We start from the raw sequence: 15246 nt of genomic DNA, 5'->3' as shown, positions 1-15246 counted from the left end.
ATCTTTTGTGATTATGCTTTTTAAATGTTTTTTTAAAGATACTTTCTCCTATCTAGCGCCATATGTAGCTACGCCCATGTTTTATTATTAAACAAAACAGTAGGTGTCATTACTTTTATGCCATAAATCTTAAAACTGTTAGACAAGTCTTTATCGAAACTTATGTTGATTATGATGTGAATTAACTTATTCTATTCAAAAAAATATTGATATTAATTATGATGATTAGATTTGTTAGTTGTCAGTCTTTTTTAAACTATAACGTTAGAGCTCTTCTACTGCATATATAAAAACAACACATCAGATACACTCAGGACCAGATTATGATCACAATTGGCACATAAAAACCTTTGGTTCTGTGTCTCTCCCTCCTTTTTTCAAGAGTCTTTATTTTTGTATATTGAAATTTTGACCATGACAATCAGTTATAAGAATATAATGGTTTGAAAATATAGAAAGTTATTAAAGACGCAAACAAAAAACTAAACTTTGGTTCGTTTGGTCAGAAGTAACGCAGTATATAAAATATAAATGAAAAACAAACACAGTCTCTGGGACTCCTTGACGTCATAGCCAAACATAGATATATTTGCATTAAAAAACAACATAAATGTTGTAGGGTTCATGATATCTGATATTATAGGCAACAGCCTCCTCTGTCTTTTGATTAACTTTCTCGTCTCTAACAGACTAGTTCAACTGACGAGTTCTAGTGTTAAACTAAAGCCCTCTTTAGTAATGAGTTGTGTCAAATAAAAGTTGTGAATCTGAAATGCAACTTTTACACACTTCTGTTAAAAAACACGAAAGAGACAAATTGAGGTGAATGTGTTTAATAACCAATCTGCACCATAATGTGATTGTTATCATAATTATTAGGCCTATTGGTTTCCGATGCTTCATTAATTAGTACTAGTACTTTCTAATGCTTTATCAACTTTCTATGTTTAAAACCTTAGCTTTTAATATGAAAACTTACACACACATATATACTTTTTTTAAAAATCTTCCACATGCAGAATAGTCTTTAAATTTCCTTCCGCAACTATTGCTTTGGTGACTGCTATATTTTTACCATAATGATCATGTTAACTGCTTACAAAAAAACAATGAGATGTTTTTTGACGTCGACAATTCGATAGCAATTATCTAAATACCACAAAACGCAACTGTTTATATTGGATTCAAAGGATGCCTACTGATGTTGGTGATCCAACATGATATATCTATAAACATCATTTGCTTATATAACACTGAATGGATGTTTGCTGTTATCACCTATTATTTGACATATCTTTGTAAATACCATAATTTCTAACATTCTGCTCACAAATCAAGGAATATTTAATGCAGAATCTAGTACTTCTAGAAGTAACAAGGTAAAAAAGAAATCGTTTGTTTTTAAGCGGGTAGCTGCACAATGGACTATCTTCGCTCTGCTCACCGTGGATATTACACCCTAATATCAGCGTGATAGGCTCTTAAACTTTCTACTGAACCATCGAAGAGCAAGTTCTAAAGAAATTAGCTTGAAGACTTGTAAGACAGCCGCATAATTCAAGCTCAGCAAGTGTTTCTAGCTATCTTTGTCGATTTCTTTTGTGAGTCTATCAGCTATACAGATAAAACAAAATGACTTTAAAAGCTTCTGTTTTCTAATCTTATCTGTGTTTAAACTGTTTGATTTATAATACTTTTACTTCGGATTGTTGAGTGCAGTTTCTGGTTACTTGCAGACACTTAAAAGCCCCACCCTCAAGAATGGCTTGAAAAGTTTTGTTTGCTGAATTCAAATCTAAATTCCAGCCAGTACAATGTGAAGAAAACTAAAAAGAAACAGACATCAAAAGTAGGCCATTTATTGTTTATTTACCATCTGGTCGAAGATATGGTATTAAGATGAACACATATATGTGATAGGAGGAGAGAGGGTATACATTTATTACTTAAAAACTGACACAAACATTCATTATCAGCGTCACTTTTCATGTTAAAGAAAAAGGTGCATTTTAATTTTCGTAACACCAGGTGGTTTAACAGTTATATATTGTAATGTCACTTGTTTCATTCAGCAATGCGGAAAGACAATAACCCTATTGCCACGTCTTCTTTATTAATTCTAAATTATTACAGAATGATGAAATATTTTGCATTTTCTGTTGACCTATTTGCTAAATTAGAAAACTGGAAATAAATAGATGTGCAGGACAACTACAAAGTCGTTAACTTAATGTATGAGGTAGGCATTATCACACGAACTTTAGCGCACAAATGCTTGTATTTGTAACAATTTTGCATCCATTAAAACCCGCCAAATGAATGTATTTTAAAGAAGTAACAAATCTTTCTTCTGAAATGATTCATAAATGCCAAAATAAATCTTACTCTAATAAGCGATTTCGTTGTTATCAATTATATGATTCTGTAAACGTAACGTTATCAAGCGCATAGTTTACTAGGTTTTCAAAATTTATTTAGTAGAGCCTTCACAAGCATGCAGTAGAACACAGAATTAATTCATTAATTCTGTGTAACGCATTTGAACCTAATCAGTAAAACTTCCCTAACTGTGTCAAAGAACACAGAATGAATCAATAATTCTATATTATATGTCTGAATATAATTTGTAGAATCTTTACAACTATACCAAAAAGTTAGAACGAATCCATAATTTTATATTATTTGTCTCAACCTAATTAGTAATGCCACATTATATAGAAAGAAATCATAATTCTAAACTATTCTTCTGAACCTAGCAGTTTCAGGAGTATATTTTTGACAGTTTTATATTACGTGTGTACGTTTAGCATCACGACAGCGTATAGTACAAGGACCAATCTATGTACGTAATAGTAAGATATTATGTCATATTAACAACTGGAACAATTTTTTATTAAAATTACGTCACAAGGTAGTTTCACTTTGTGTTTTATACAACTACTAGAAACAATACAGTCATGAGAATACTTCCACTGATTTTACAATTCTAATTTATGCAATATTAGCAATGCACTCGATGAGGAACTAAGTGTAAGAGTATTAGTCCGTGAAAATATCTTAACTAAATGTCTGAGAAACGAAGTGTAAGAGTATTAGTCCGTGAAAATATCTCAACAATATGTAGATAAAAATGCTAAAGGCAATTTCTTGATTTTTCACCTTAGTAAAACTAATGAATTGTTAATCTCTAACGTACTTTATATCTGGATCTCAGAACGACTGGTATGGGTATTAACACTTTTATTGATAAGCAGAGAACAACGTTTCAACTTTCCTATGTCATCTTCAGGTTAACAAAACATCTTTAAATCTGTTTCTCACTAATGTTCTCTAGTGTGAAGCTAATATGAAAATGCAGGTGCATCTAGCTGAGAGTCCATCCTACAGTGTGCATTTCCTTATCACTTTGTCATTGATTATAGAAAGGATTTTTTTCGAGAAAAAAATACGATGAGGTGGAAACCCAACGAGATCATTTTTCGACCTCAGGCTTAACTTGAACATGTGTCAAGGCAGGTGCAATTCCCTGATGTCAGAACGTTTATCTGCTCATCTAATTTTTGGTTTGTTTCAGGAATAATTGTTTCCTTTTTTAAGGGAAGGGGTGCAGTAAACAAAAGCAAGAGCTATATCAAGCAGGGAAACCGAGCCATCTAGATTTTAACAATTATTAATGAGTTTAGTATATATTGGTCACAAAAATATTTTGAGAAGTAAGTATTTTTTTCAAAGTAATTCAAGTACTGACAATTCTACATTATTGTACTGGCATTACTTCTTATGTGTTAATACTAATTAATAGAATGACGATAAATCGTCACTATTATCACCCACGTGAGACATACTGGTGTTTAAAGATCCACAGAAGCATTTATCAGTTCATAGTTTTGTCAAAATACAAATTATAATAACAATGGCACAAAAAAGCAGGGGGCGGTCTTTTCAGTTTTCAATCTGTCCCATTAGAAATGCATCAAAGTTAGAAAAAATAATTTAAGACAAAGCAGGCGAATACATAAAATTTAACCCAGATTCCAAGAGCTTTCAGTGCCCTAAAACAAGCCCCTGATCCCGGCTATAATGGGTAACGCTTGTGACGCACATTGCATCTCTTGTCGCAGTCAAATAAATCTTGGGCCTCTCATTTTAGTTTGTCTCTTACGTCTCCAAATAAGCATTCATTAGGGGACACACACGATTGGGAGATGTTTCCTAATGAACCACTTCACAACAATCAGTAATGTAGGACTAAGGAAACAATAACCTGTACTTATTTTACACCCGCCATATATACTACTACTGAGCACAGGAAAACTTAAAAGGGGTAATTTTGGAAACCGGTGATTTAGAGATATTTCGATAGATCTCGATGAATGACGCTCGGTACAATTTCTAAAAGGTAAAACAACAACAACAAAGAAACAAACTGAATATTAAAGAAAATATGACATCATTAAATCGATACGGTACAAGACTTGGCATTATACCATCCTTCTTATATTCCCTCTTCTTTGCAGAAATGGTATGTTTAATTTGAGAATTGCTGGGGACATCATCTTGTCTCTGCTTCAACTTCAACACCTCGTCTTTGAGCTTTATTATGTTGTTGGTCTCATAAAATATTAAAACTAATGATTCTAATGTATGATTCCATCTCCCTTTTGAAGATAACGATACTATTGAGCAAGTTTTTATTTTATGTTTCTCTGTTAATGAAATAATCAATTAATTAATCTCCGATTAAGCTGGCGTGTAAAATCGATTGGAATATCTCCGAATACGTTCTTTCTTCATCTAATATGAACCAATGGTGTTGCTTAATAGCTACACCTAAACCATAATATTCACCATCACATCTGGAACATTTCAAACATACTTCATTGCTGTATCGTTTTACTTTACTTTTACAAGTTAACCTTTCAATATTGACTCTCATGGTCTGTTCCAGCGACCTAGACACAAAAATAGCGCCAAACATCTTCTTTTTATCTAATTAGAACAATCCAAACCTTTTTGGAATGATTCTTTTTTTCTTTGTTTTTGATCCACGTCAGCATGTTGGGTTCTCTCTTGTTACCATTTGTTGTAAAGACGTAATAAACCGATATGACTTTAGTAAACCTCCACATTGAGTTTTCAATCAATAAACTAACAGGCCTTAAGTGAACCTCCACAATGTATGGACATGTAATAAATTGGCATGACTTTCATGCACCTCCACTTTGTGTTTGCAAGCAATGAACTGACATGACTTTAGTGGTTCTCCACTTTGTCTTTAGACACTCATTAAACTGATACTACTTTAGTGAATCTATAAATAATAAAATAGAGGACCGAAAAGGACTTTATGATATTTCTCTATTTTATCTAACTACATATAATTAATGCTAAACCGGTTTTATTTCACTGGATTTCCTTCATCTAATCTAGTTTTTCTTAGTATAGAAAATAGAAGTTAAACAAGCACGACTCCAGTGAGTCTCCACGTTATGTGGACACACATAATGAAGGATAAAGTGGACCACCTTGAGGGGACCTCTATCTAATTACCCACTTTACCTGAGTTCAGATGAGTAACGTTAAACTTGCACAACTTCAGTGTATTCACTTTTCTCACAGTTATTAATGTTTGTCTTACACGATAGAATAGACACGAGGAACAAAAAACTTCGTCGGGTTCCAAAAAAATCAGAGCAAATAGAAAAAAAAAACTCTTTACAAAACGACCTAAAATAGGAGAGAGAGAGAGAAAGAGAGCCCCGAAACCCGACATAAAAGAGCCTGGGTTCTTGTTAAGATGTGTTGAGCACGAAATATTACATAGAGTAATATCCACTTCCCAGTCTGCGAAAAGAAGAACACAACTGAAGATCTACAGAGACAAGCGAACAATTAATTAAATTAACCGAACATTTACTGCAATCGTTTGTAGAGTTTAAAGCTTTTTGACATAAATACTCCATGAAGAATAAAAGAATTGGTTTGAATTTCGCGCAAAGCTACACGAGGGCTATCTACGTTATCCGTCCCTAATTTTGCAGTATGAGACTAGAAGGAAGACAGCTAGTCACCACCACCCATCTCCAACTCTTTTACCAACGATTATAACGCCCCCACGCTGAAAGGTTGAGCACGTCCGGTGTGACGGGGATTCAAATCTGCGATCCTCGGATTACGGATCGAGCGCCTTAACCACCTGGCCATGCCGGGCCACGATAAAAGTAAACTTGTCCTTCTGTTAAGAGGAAATTCTTCCACTAAATAGTATGTGTGTTCTGATACGATACTCTCTCGCATAAAGGAAGCCATTAATTGGTTTGTTTGTTTTGGAATTTCGCACAAAGCTACACGAGGGCTATCTGTGCTAGCCGTCCCTAATTTAGCAGTGTAAGACCAGAGGGAAGGCAGCTAGTCATCACCACCCGCCGCCAAGTCTTGGGCTACTCTTTTACCAACGAATAGTGGGATTGACTGTCACATTATACACCCCCACGGTTGGGAGGGCGAGCATGTTTAGCGCGACGCGGGCGCGAACCCGCGACCCTCGGATTACGAGTCGCACGCCTTACGCGCTTGGCCATGCCAGACCAGCCATTAATTGGAGTTGAGCATGTTGCCTTAGTTTGTTAGTGTCTAAATAGCGGCGATACGTACCTCAGATGGTTAATATTTTATATAAATTATATCACTAACTGAGCTTCACGTCTACGTGTCCATACGAAAATGATAAAAACAGTAAACATTGTAAAAAAACAAAAACACAAATACTTTCTATAAACAAAACTGTTTTACAAATCATTGATAAACCTACATGAAGGACGATTCGCAATCTGTGGGTCGCAGATTCGAATCACCGTTATACTGTGACGGTCAAATATCACTTTATACTTCCTCTTATTTTAAGCGTAGGGAAGCGTAATATAAACATTTGAAACAAATGCACGGTAAGGCGTACGACAATCCCGGTTGCGCCAAATATGCCACTATGTCGTTATAATGTGTCGGTCAATTCCACTATTCGTTGGTAAACGAGTAGCTCAAAGTTGGTAGTTGGAAATGTTTGCTAGCTATTTTTTTCTCGTCTACTGATAAATTAAGAACGGCTTGTAGAGATAAGCCCATGAGTAGATTCGCGCCAAATTCAAACCAAACCTCCGCAAGCTCGTGCCAGCAAATTCATAAGAAAGTAAACACTGAACACTATTTTCTTTTTATTGTTACAAATTTAAAATTTACTAATTTGAAAGTTGAAATAATTAAGTTTTTTGTGAAATCCAGGTTTTGTTGAAAATATATTAAATATAATTTGTAGAAAATTAACATATATTAATGTATGTGTTTCTTGTGTTTTTTATATATTATTTGATTCACACACATGAGAAGCTTAAGCAACGACCGAATTATGTTTATTTAAGTCCTGCTTTGAATTAAATCACTAGTCGTTTAAGTTGAAAGAAAAACATTATGAACATGTGTAAAAAAAAAACTGGTAACCTGCAGCCAGGAATCCTAGAACCAACGATACTACAACTAATAAAGCTCGTATCTAGAAAAACTGACTTCAAAATAAGTTTATTTTGTGTGTGGGATTTAACTGTTAATGAACAAATATATAGAAACACCTGTTAACGTCTACATTTTATTTATTAATATGAGACTGATCCTCCATTATCAGATAATTATCTCAACATGAAACAAGGCGATGTGCGTCAGAGAAAATTATTTTTGACCTGGATTAACCTAAGCTGTTTTCGATTGTTGAAGTGGTGAAAATCTGTTTCGAAACTTCAAATACCATTAAAATTTGATAACTGTAGTACCTGAGTTGGGTTTTAAACACTTCTTTAAACCAGTTTTTAATCATTTTAGCAGTGCGAATTGTGCTTTGTTTTCTTAAAATTTGGAAGTAAAATGTTTATCACGATAAACGCCTGGTCAATAATAAGGTTTAACAAATCATTTACCGCCATTTAAGTGAGATTACAGATCCTAAGATATTCCAACATTACAGATCCTAAGATATTCCAATATAAAGAACGCATATCATCACAAAGCCTCCAGCATATTTTGTGGTAGAAGACGTTGAGGGTTGTAAGATTACTTTGGTTTTCATCACACATAAACTCATACATTTCATGGGGAAAAGTTGAATCATTTGCTCAAACCAAGTTATTCTGTTGTTATGTGGTCTAATTTTTATCTTTTTGACTAAATGTATTTAGACATTTACATTATTTGATGTATTGATTGGTTTGATTTGAATTTCGCGCAAAGCTACTCGAGGACTATCTGCGCTTGCCGTCCCTAATTTAGCAGTGTAAGACTAGAAGAAAGGCAACTAGTTATCACTACCCACCGCCAACCTTTGGGCTACTCTTTTACCAACAAATAGTGGGATTGACCATAACATTACAACTCCCCACGGCTGAAAGGGCAAGCATGTTTGGTGTGACGAGAATTTGAACTCGTGATCCTCAGATTACGAGTCAAGTACCTTAACCACCTGTCCATTCCGGGCCTTTAACTAATGTGTTAAATGTTTGTGAATGACCAGCCTTCCATGGTAACCCATCTTGTTGAGCCTTCTTCGAGCTATTTTGACAGAGATTAGATATCGTAGGCCAACTTAAGATCTGTGCACACTTATGATCTAGTGTTTTGACAGAGATTGGATATTGTAGTAATGTTCGTCTGTCACCATCTTTCCATTTAGTTTTTCAACCACTATAATATTTACCTAGTGTGTTTTTATTTTATTAGGTTGTCCAGAAATAAATGTCGAAATTCTCATGTTGACATTTAGAAGCTGAATATTGAGTAACGTATGGTTAGTGTTGTCGCTTGCAAAGTGTCTTAACTGTCTACTGTTTCAACTCTACTCAGAGTAAGTTTCGCAACCCCTAAGGCAGCATGGACAAGAAGAACTTTCGTCTGATTTTGCTCTACGACTTCAAACTTGGACGAAAAACTACTGAAATTACACGGAACATTAACCAGGCATTCGGCCATGGATCTGCCATTGAACGTACAGTTTATCGTTGGTTCGAAAGGTTTCGATATGGAAATGAAAGTCTTGAAGACCAGGAAGGTCGTGGAAGGAAGACATCCTATGATGAATACACATTAAGGGAAGCAGTTGAGACAGACCCTCGGACAACAGTACATGAGCTTGCAGAAAAGCTAGGAACAAGCAAATCAAGCATTGCCAACCACCTTAGGTGGACTAGAAAGACAAAAATAGTTGGATAAGTGTGTTTCGCATGAGCTGACTGAACAAAAATGGTGTTATGAGACCTGTCAAAAATGACACTCCAAAAATTGAGTGAATTAAAAATTGAGGTTCTGTTTCATCCACCTTATTCCTCAGACCTTTCCCTCTACAGATTTTTAATTTATCAAGCACTTTGAAAACTTTTTGAACAATAAACACTTTCAAAACCAGGCAGCTGCAGAAGAAGCTTTCAGGGAGTTCATTGACCATAGAAACTCTGATTTCTACAGTAAGGGCATAAACAGCATCATTACACAATGGTAAAAGTGTGTTGAATCAAATGGTACTTATTTTGATTAAAGCATGGTTTACGACACTGGCTTATACTTTTCCAAACTTCACAGTTGAAAAACGACATTTATTTCTGAACAACCTAATACATGTTCTCACTCATATCACTTTTATACTTCCTCTTATACATGTACTATTTTAAATGAAACGACAGCATATTATTTGTATATAGGCAAGTTCAATGACATAAAAATAATCATAAACATTTGAAACAAATGGCCCAGCATGGCCAAGCGTGTTAAGGCGTACGACTCGTAATCTGATGGTCGTGGGTTCGCATTCCAGTTGCGCCAAACATGCTCGTCCCTTTAGCTGTGGGAGCGTTATAATGTGACGGTCAATTCCACTATACGTTGTTAAAAGAGTAGCCCAAGAGTTGGCGGTGGGTGGTGATGACTAGCTGCCTTCCCTCTAGTCTTACACTGCTAAATTAGGGACGGCTAGCACAGATAGCCCTCGAGTAGCTTTGTGCGAAATTAAAAAAAAACAAACAATTTGAAACAAATACGGCTACATTTTCCCCTCTTAGAGACAGTAAAATTTGAAGTTAAAATGACGAGCTATCTTCATTGATTGTCCAATAAATTAGTTAACATTCACAAAAGTTTTTTTTTGTGAATTCGCAACATTATCTTTAGAAACAGTGAAATATAAAGTTTGATGTGGTGGGTTGGCATAACAGGATGTTTAGCATGAACATTCCTATTGAGACTTCAGGTCTAGTTCGCATTCTGTTGCACCAAAAACATCAGAACGTTTGGACTGTGTGTGTTTATAGTGTATTGGTAACTGTCAAATCTCACTCTTTGGTTAGTCAGGGGTTCCCCAAAAGTTGGTGGTGGGTGTCAATTGATACACTGCCTTCCTTCTAGTGCATTAGTTCAAAATCATATTATGCGAAGAAAGACATTTCTGTAGGTTTGCGCGACTAATACATATAAATATTGATGTGTTTTTTAATGTTTCCCATTTGTATCTTGTTCATCTTCAGTGCTTGGTTTTCCTTCACACGACAAGCTGCATTCGACACCATAAACATGATTCATCAGTGTATACTTTCAGGATTAATAATGCTATATTAGGTTTAATATTGTTATTGGTGGTACTGTTTGTTATCTTTTAATATACAACTAAGTGTGTCTTCTATGGAATTTTAAGGGTGTTTTTTATGGTACTATGATTATTGTTCATTGAATGGTATTGCTTATATATTGTTATACAATGTTTGTATAACGTTTTCTACGTCGCTATTGTTTTTGTCTTTCCGCAATACTAACTTGTTATTGTTGATTTATGTAAAACAATGTGTGTGTTTTCTTACAGCAAAGCCACATCGGATTAACAGCTCAGCTCACCGAGAGGAATCGTTGCAAATTCGTAGACTTACCGCTGCACTGGTGTGGGACATGTGAAACACTAGGTACGTTTCTATTTAGTACGATGTTTTTTTATGATACTGTTGGTATTTTTTTCACGTCGTCATTGTTTGTTTCTATTGTAAAATTACTTATTTTTGTGCAACTAGGTTATGTATTGTGCAGAACGTCCCCCCCTTAAAACACGAGGTTTATTTATTGTACTATAGTAAATTTTATACTAAGTTATGTACACTTCGTATAATACTATACAGAGGTTAAGTACATTACATTAAAATAATTTGGAGCATCTATCGCTAGGTCGTTACAATTTATTTTATTACATTCAATCATACTCATTCTGATGAGCCCTCCATTGAGTGGCATAGAGGTATGTTTGTGGACTCACACTACTAGAAATCGGGTTTCGATACACAGATAGCCCATTGTGTAGCTTTGTGCTTAATTCCAAACAATGAATACTTCTAATGATCGTGCATCTTAACGTTAATTAGCCTTGTAGCGTAGGTTCTATTGTAAAGGGCTCCAAGATAAGACTGTCATATCCAAATCGCACAAGTTTCCCTTTACTATTTCCATAACCCATCTAGTAAACGAGAACAATTGTTTTTCAGAACCCCTTTCAGTAGTCCAAACGTAACGAACTCGCTGCATCTGGCAACTTAGGCGGAATGTATTTTTATGGAATAACATAAATTCGGCTCATTCTTCAACTACATGAGATATGTGATAGTTTAAAGGATATGTCATACAACCAAATTATGTATACATGACTCGTTTCTCTTTTACCACATGGAGTTTCTTCCTTATAATGTTGGATATTGCTTCTTGCTTTACATGGGTGGCTTTGTGTTTGTAGAATCTCTCCTATTACAAGACACTACTATTTCCCTTACTTTAGCTGGGGTATGACCTATCAAAGACCTATTCTTGAATGGTTCTGGTGTCCAATTGATCTACATACATTTGTTTACCAATACAATACTTCCGTCTTTAAAATTGTAAATCCTTGATTTAAACATAATTTCATGATCTAAATGCATGAATACTTTGCACCATAAAGGACTTTAAAACACCTCTCCAAAAATCAATCAGTATTTGGTGGCAGCTCACTATCTGCACACACAAAATTATATAAAATTGTAGTTCTAATACATTCCGTTCTACCGTTACTTTAAATTGGTTGTGTTTTTTCATAAAGTTTGATGATTTGTGTTTTAAAATATTTTAACTACAACGTACTCATCTCTCTGTATTCATTATTTCACGTATTTGAAGTAAATTAGTTTATCTGAAGAATATATTTTTATGTACGCTACCAATGTATTCAGTGGTATCACCAATAGGCTGCTTTGATAATGTTTTTTTTTACGGCAATATTGTTACATTTTCAATATTACGCACCCCGCTAGTACAGCGGTAAGTCTACGGATTTATATCGCAAAAATCAAGGGTTCGAGTCCCCTTGGTAAGCTCAAGAGCCCAATGTGGCTTTCCTAGAAGCAATTTCAAAATTTCTTATTTTTCTAACATTTTAGAATTTGATTTTATTTTCAGAGCGCCATCGATATTTTTATAAATTGTTATATTCCTCCAGTGGCATAATGGTATGTCTGCAGATTTATATTTCTAAAAACCGTGGTGGGCAGAGCACAGGTAACCCTTTATGTAATTTTTGTGTTTAATAACAAACAACTATATTGTTATGAATATACAATATAAGGTACTTAATCTTCTAAATACGATTCATTTAAATACAATGAATTTATTTCTACCTATTTGTTTAGAATTAAGCACAAAGGTATACAATGGGCTATCTGTGCTCTGCTCACCACGGGTATCGAAAACCGGTTTTTAGTGTGTAAATCCGCAGACATACTACTGTGCTATTGGTGGGCTAAGATATGTGTGTTTCGGTCTGGTGTACTTTTCTAAGGTAAGAAGTTTACTTCTTATAGTGTACAAGCTAAATGTCCGTCATACAACGGAAAATAATGATTGATTGATTGATTAGCATTTTGACTTCTGTATATTTTAAAGCTATGTTCAAATGTTCTTCTTATAGACTGAAACACGCGAACATGATTCTCAAAGACAGATTACAACTTGGTTAACTATATGCAAATTATTAATTGTGGTGATAAAGGCAGTGAATTTTACTAAGAATTTCGGGTCTTCTCTTTGGACTTCTTCCTAGTGTTGTCTTTGTTATCCTGTTAACCTGAATAAGCGCGCTTGATTTTGGTGATTTTCAAAATTGAAATGTGCTGCAGGTAAAACATGCGGGTTATTATAGAATTGTAGGCAAGAGTTCCGATTGGACAAAGTTTGGTAATGTTGCATCAATGTGTCTCTTTGACAACTAAATGGCCCAGCATGGCCAAGTGTGTTAATACGTTCGACTCGTAATCCGAAGGTCGCGGGTTCGAATTCCGGTCACATCAAACATGTTCGCCATTTCAACCGTGGGAGCGTTATAGTGTGACGCTCAATCCCACTATTCGTTGGTAAAAGAGTTAACCCAAGAGTTGGCGATGGATGATGATGACTAGCTGCCTTCCACTGTCTTGCACTGCTAAATTAGGGACGGCTAGCGCAGATAGCCCTCGAGTAGCTTTGCGCAAAATTAAAAAATAAAACAAACAAACAGACAACTAAATACCAAACCGACATAATGGGGAATTTCAGCCAGTTATTGCGAATTTTTAATCGCTAAGAATATCGAGGTAGGGCGCGGGTATACTTGTTTCAACTTCATTAGTCATTACGATCCCTCCCAACCTATCTCCAAGCCTAATTATATACCCAAACAGCACATCGTTCGTTGATGAATTTTAAAATAGACAGAGAGCTCCGTCGTTTCGTGCAATTTGCATGTCGATCGGTACCGCAACGGCCGTGATATCGGCATGACAGATGGACAGAGAAACCACATTTCGCCTTTATATAAATATATATATACATATAAATTATTTTGTATTTCATGCACTTCGTCAGGCGTGGCCTATTGGTTACCATGTTCGAAATATGAATTAGACGGCTCACTATTTGTGGCAAAACGCGTTTCGTGTAATGTGTAATTCTTATAAGTGTAACGACCACTTTTCATTACTCAGTCAGACAAGAGTACGCTAAAAACTGGCGGTTGTGGCTTTTGGTTAACTGCCATTCCTTTAATCTTTCATTTCAAAGTAAAGGACGGAAATGCAGCTATGTGAAAAAATTTGAAATAAACGACTAGATTTATTTACCTTTTATGGTACAAATGAGGTGTTTTTATGACACTACGTTTTTCCTTCGATACTACTGTGATTTTTATGCCATTATTCGTATAATTTCATGACAAAGTTATTTTATGGTGCAAGCGAATTTTCTTTGCTCTCCCCATTATAACGGGGTATATACTTGAAGTGGTACTAGTGTTATCTGTTTGTGTTATTAGTGTTATATGGTTCTAGTTGCAGCAACGTATTTTTCTTGTAAGACTTCTTTTATGGCACTGTGCATAGGTTAGTTTTTTGTATGGTACTAGAAAATTAGAACATATATTTTTGAATTAGTAATAAATATTCGAATTATTTGTTTAAAAACGTTCTGTAGCTAAGCAATTAATAAACGTTTAGCACCTATATGCATATGAATTTCAAAGTAAAATGTAAAACAAAACTACTTTTGAAATAAAAATGTTTGCAGAAGTTCCAACAAAATATCTTTACATTTACACGTTTTCCATAATATGAACTGACGTACGATAATAGCCTAAGAAATGGTCTCAGCAACATTATTTATAAATATTGGTGATTTTCCACCAACGACTACATTGTTTTAGAACTTAGTACAGAATTAAGACTGGGAGAAATGTAGTTCATCTCGTTCAGTAGTAATGTGTAAGTAATTGCTCGTCGGCGAGTCTGACAGCTTATAACGGTAAAAGTCGCGTTTCAATACTTCAGGTGTGCACAGAGCAGATACCTTGTGTATTTTTGTGCTTAAAAAGAAATTTAAGAAATGGAGCAACTTAGACTATAAATTGTTTTAGATTGTAGTAAATATCTTTCATTACTTTCTCTTTTTTTTCTTTTTGCAAGAGTTACACACTGATACAAACGTTTGTTAAGCTGCATACAAACAAATATATTTTTTGCAAGAGTTACACACTGATACAAACGTTTGTTAAGCTGCATACAAACAAATACATTCTTATCATATATTTTCCGGTCAAGAAGGCTTGTTTAGGCCTATAGAAAAGGGTTGAAAAATGTCGGCAGAGAAACTACAATAATAGGTTTTTAATTTAATTAAACTGGT

The sequence above is a fragment of the Tachypleus tridentatus genome, chromosome 9 (genome assembly GCF_004210375.1).
Source record: "Tachypleus tridentatus isolate NWPU-2018 chromosome 9, ASM421037v1, whole genome shotgun sequence".
NCBI classification, from domain to species: Eukaryota; Metazoa; Arthropoda; class Merostomata; order Xiphosura; family Limulidae; genus Tachypleus; species Tachypleus tridentatus.
Note: the sequence above shows the minus strand (reverse complement) of the source record.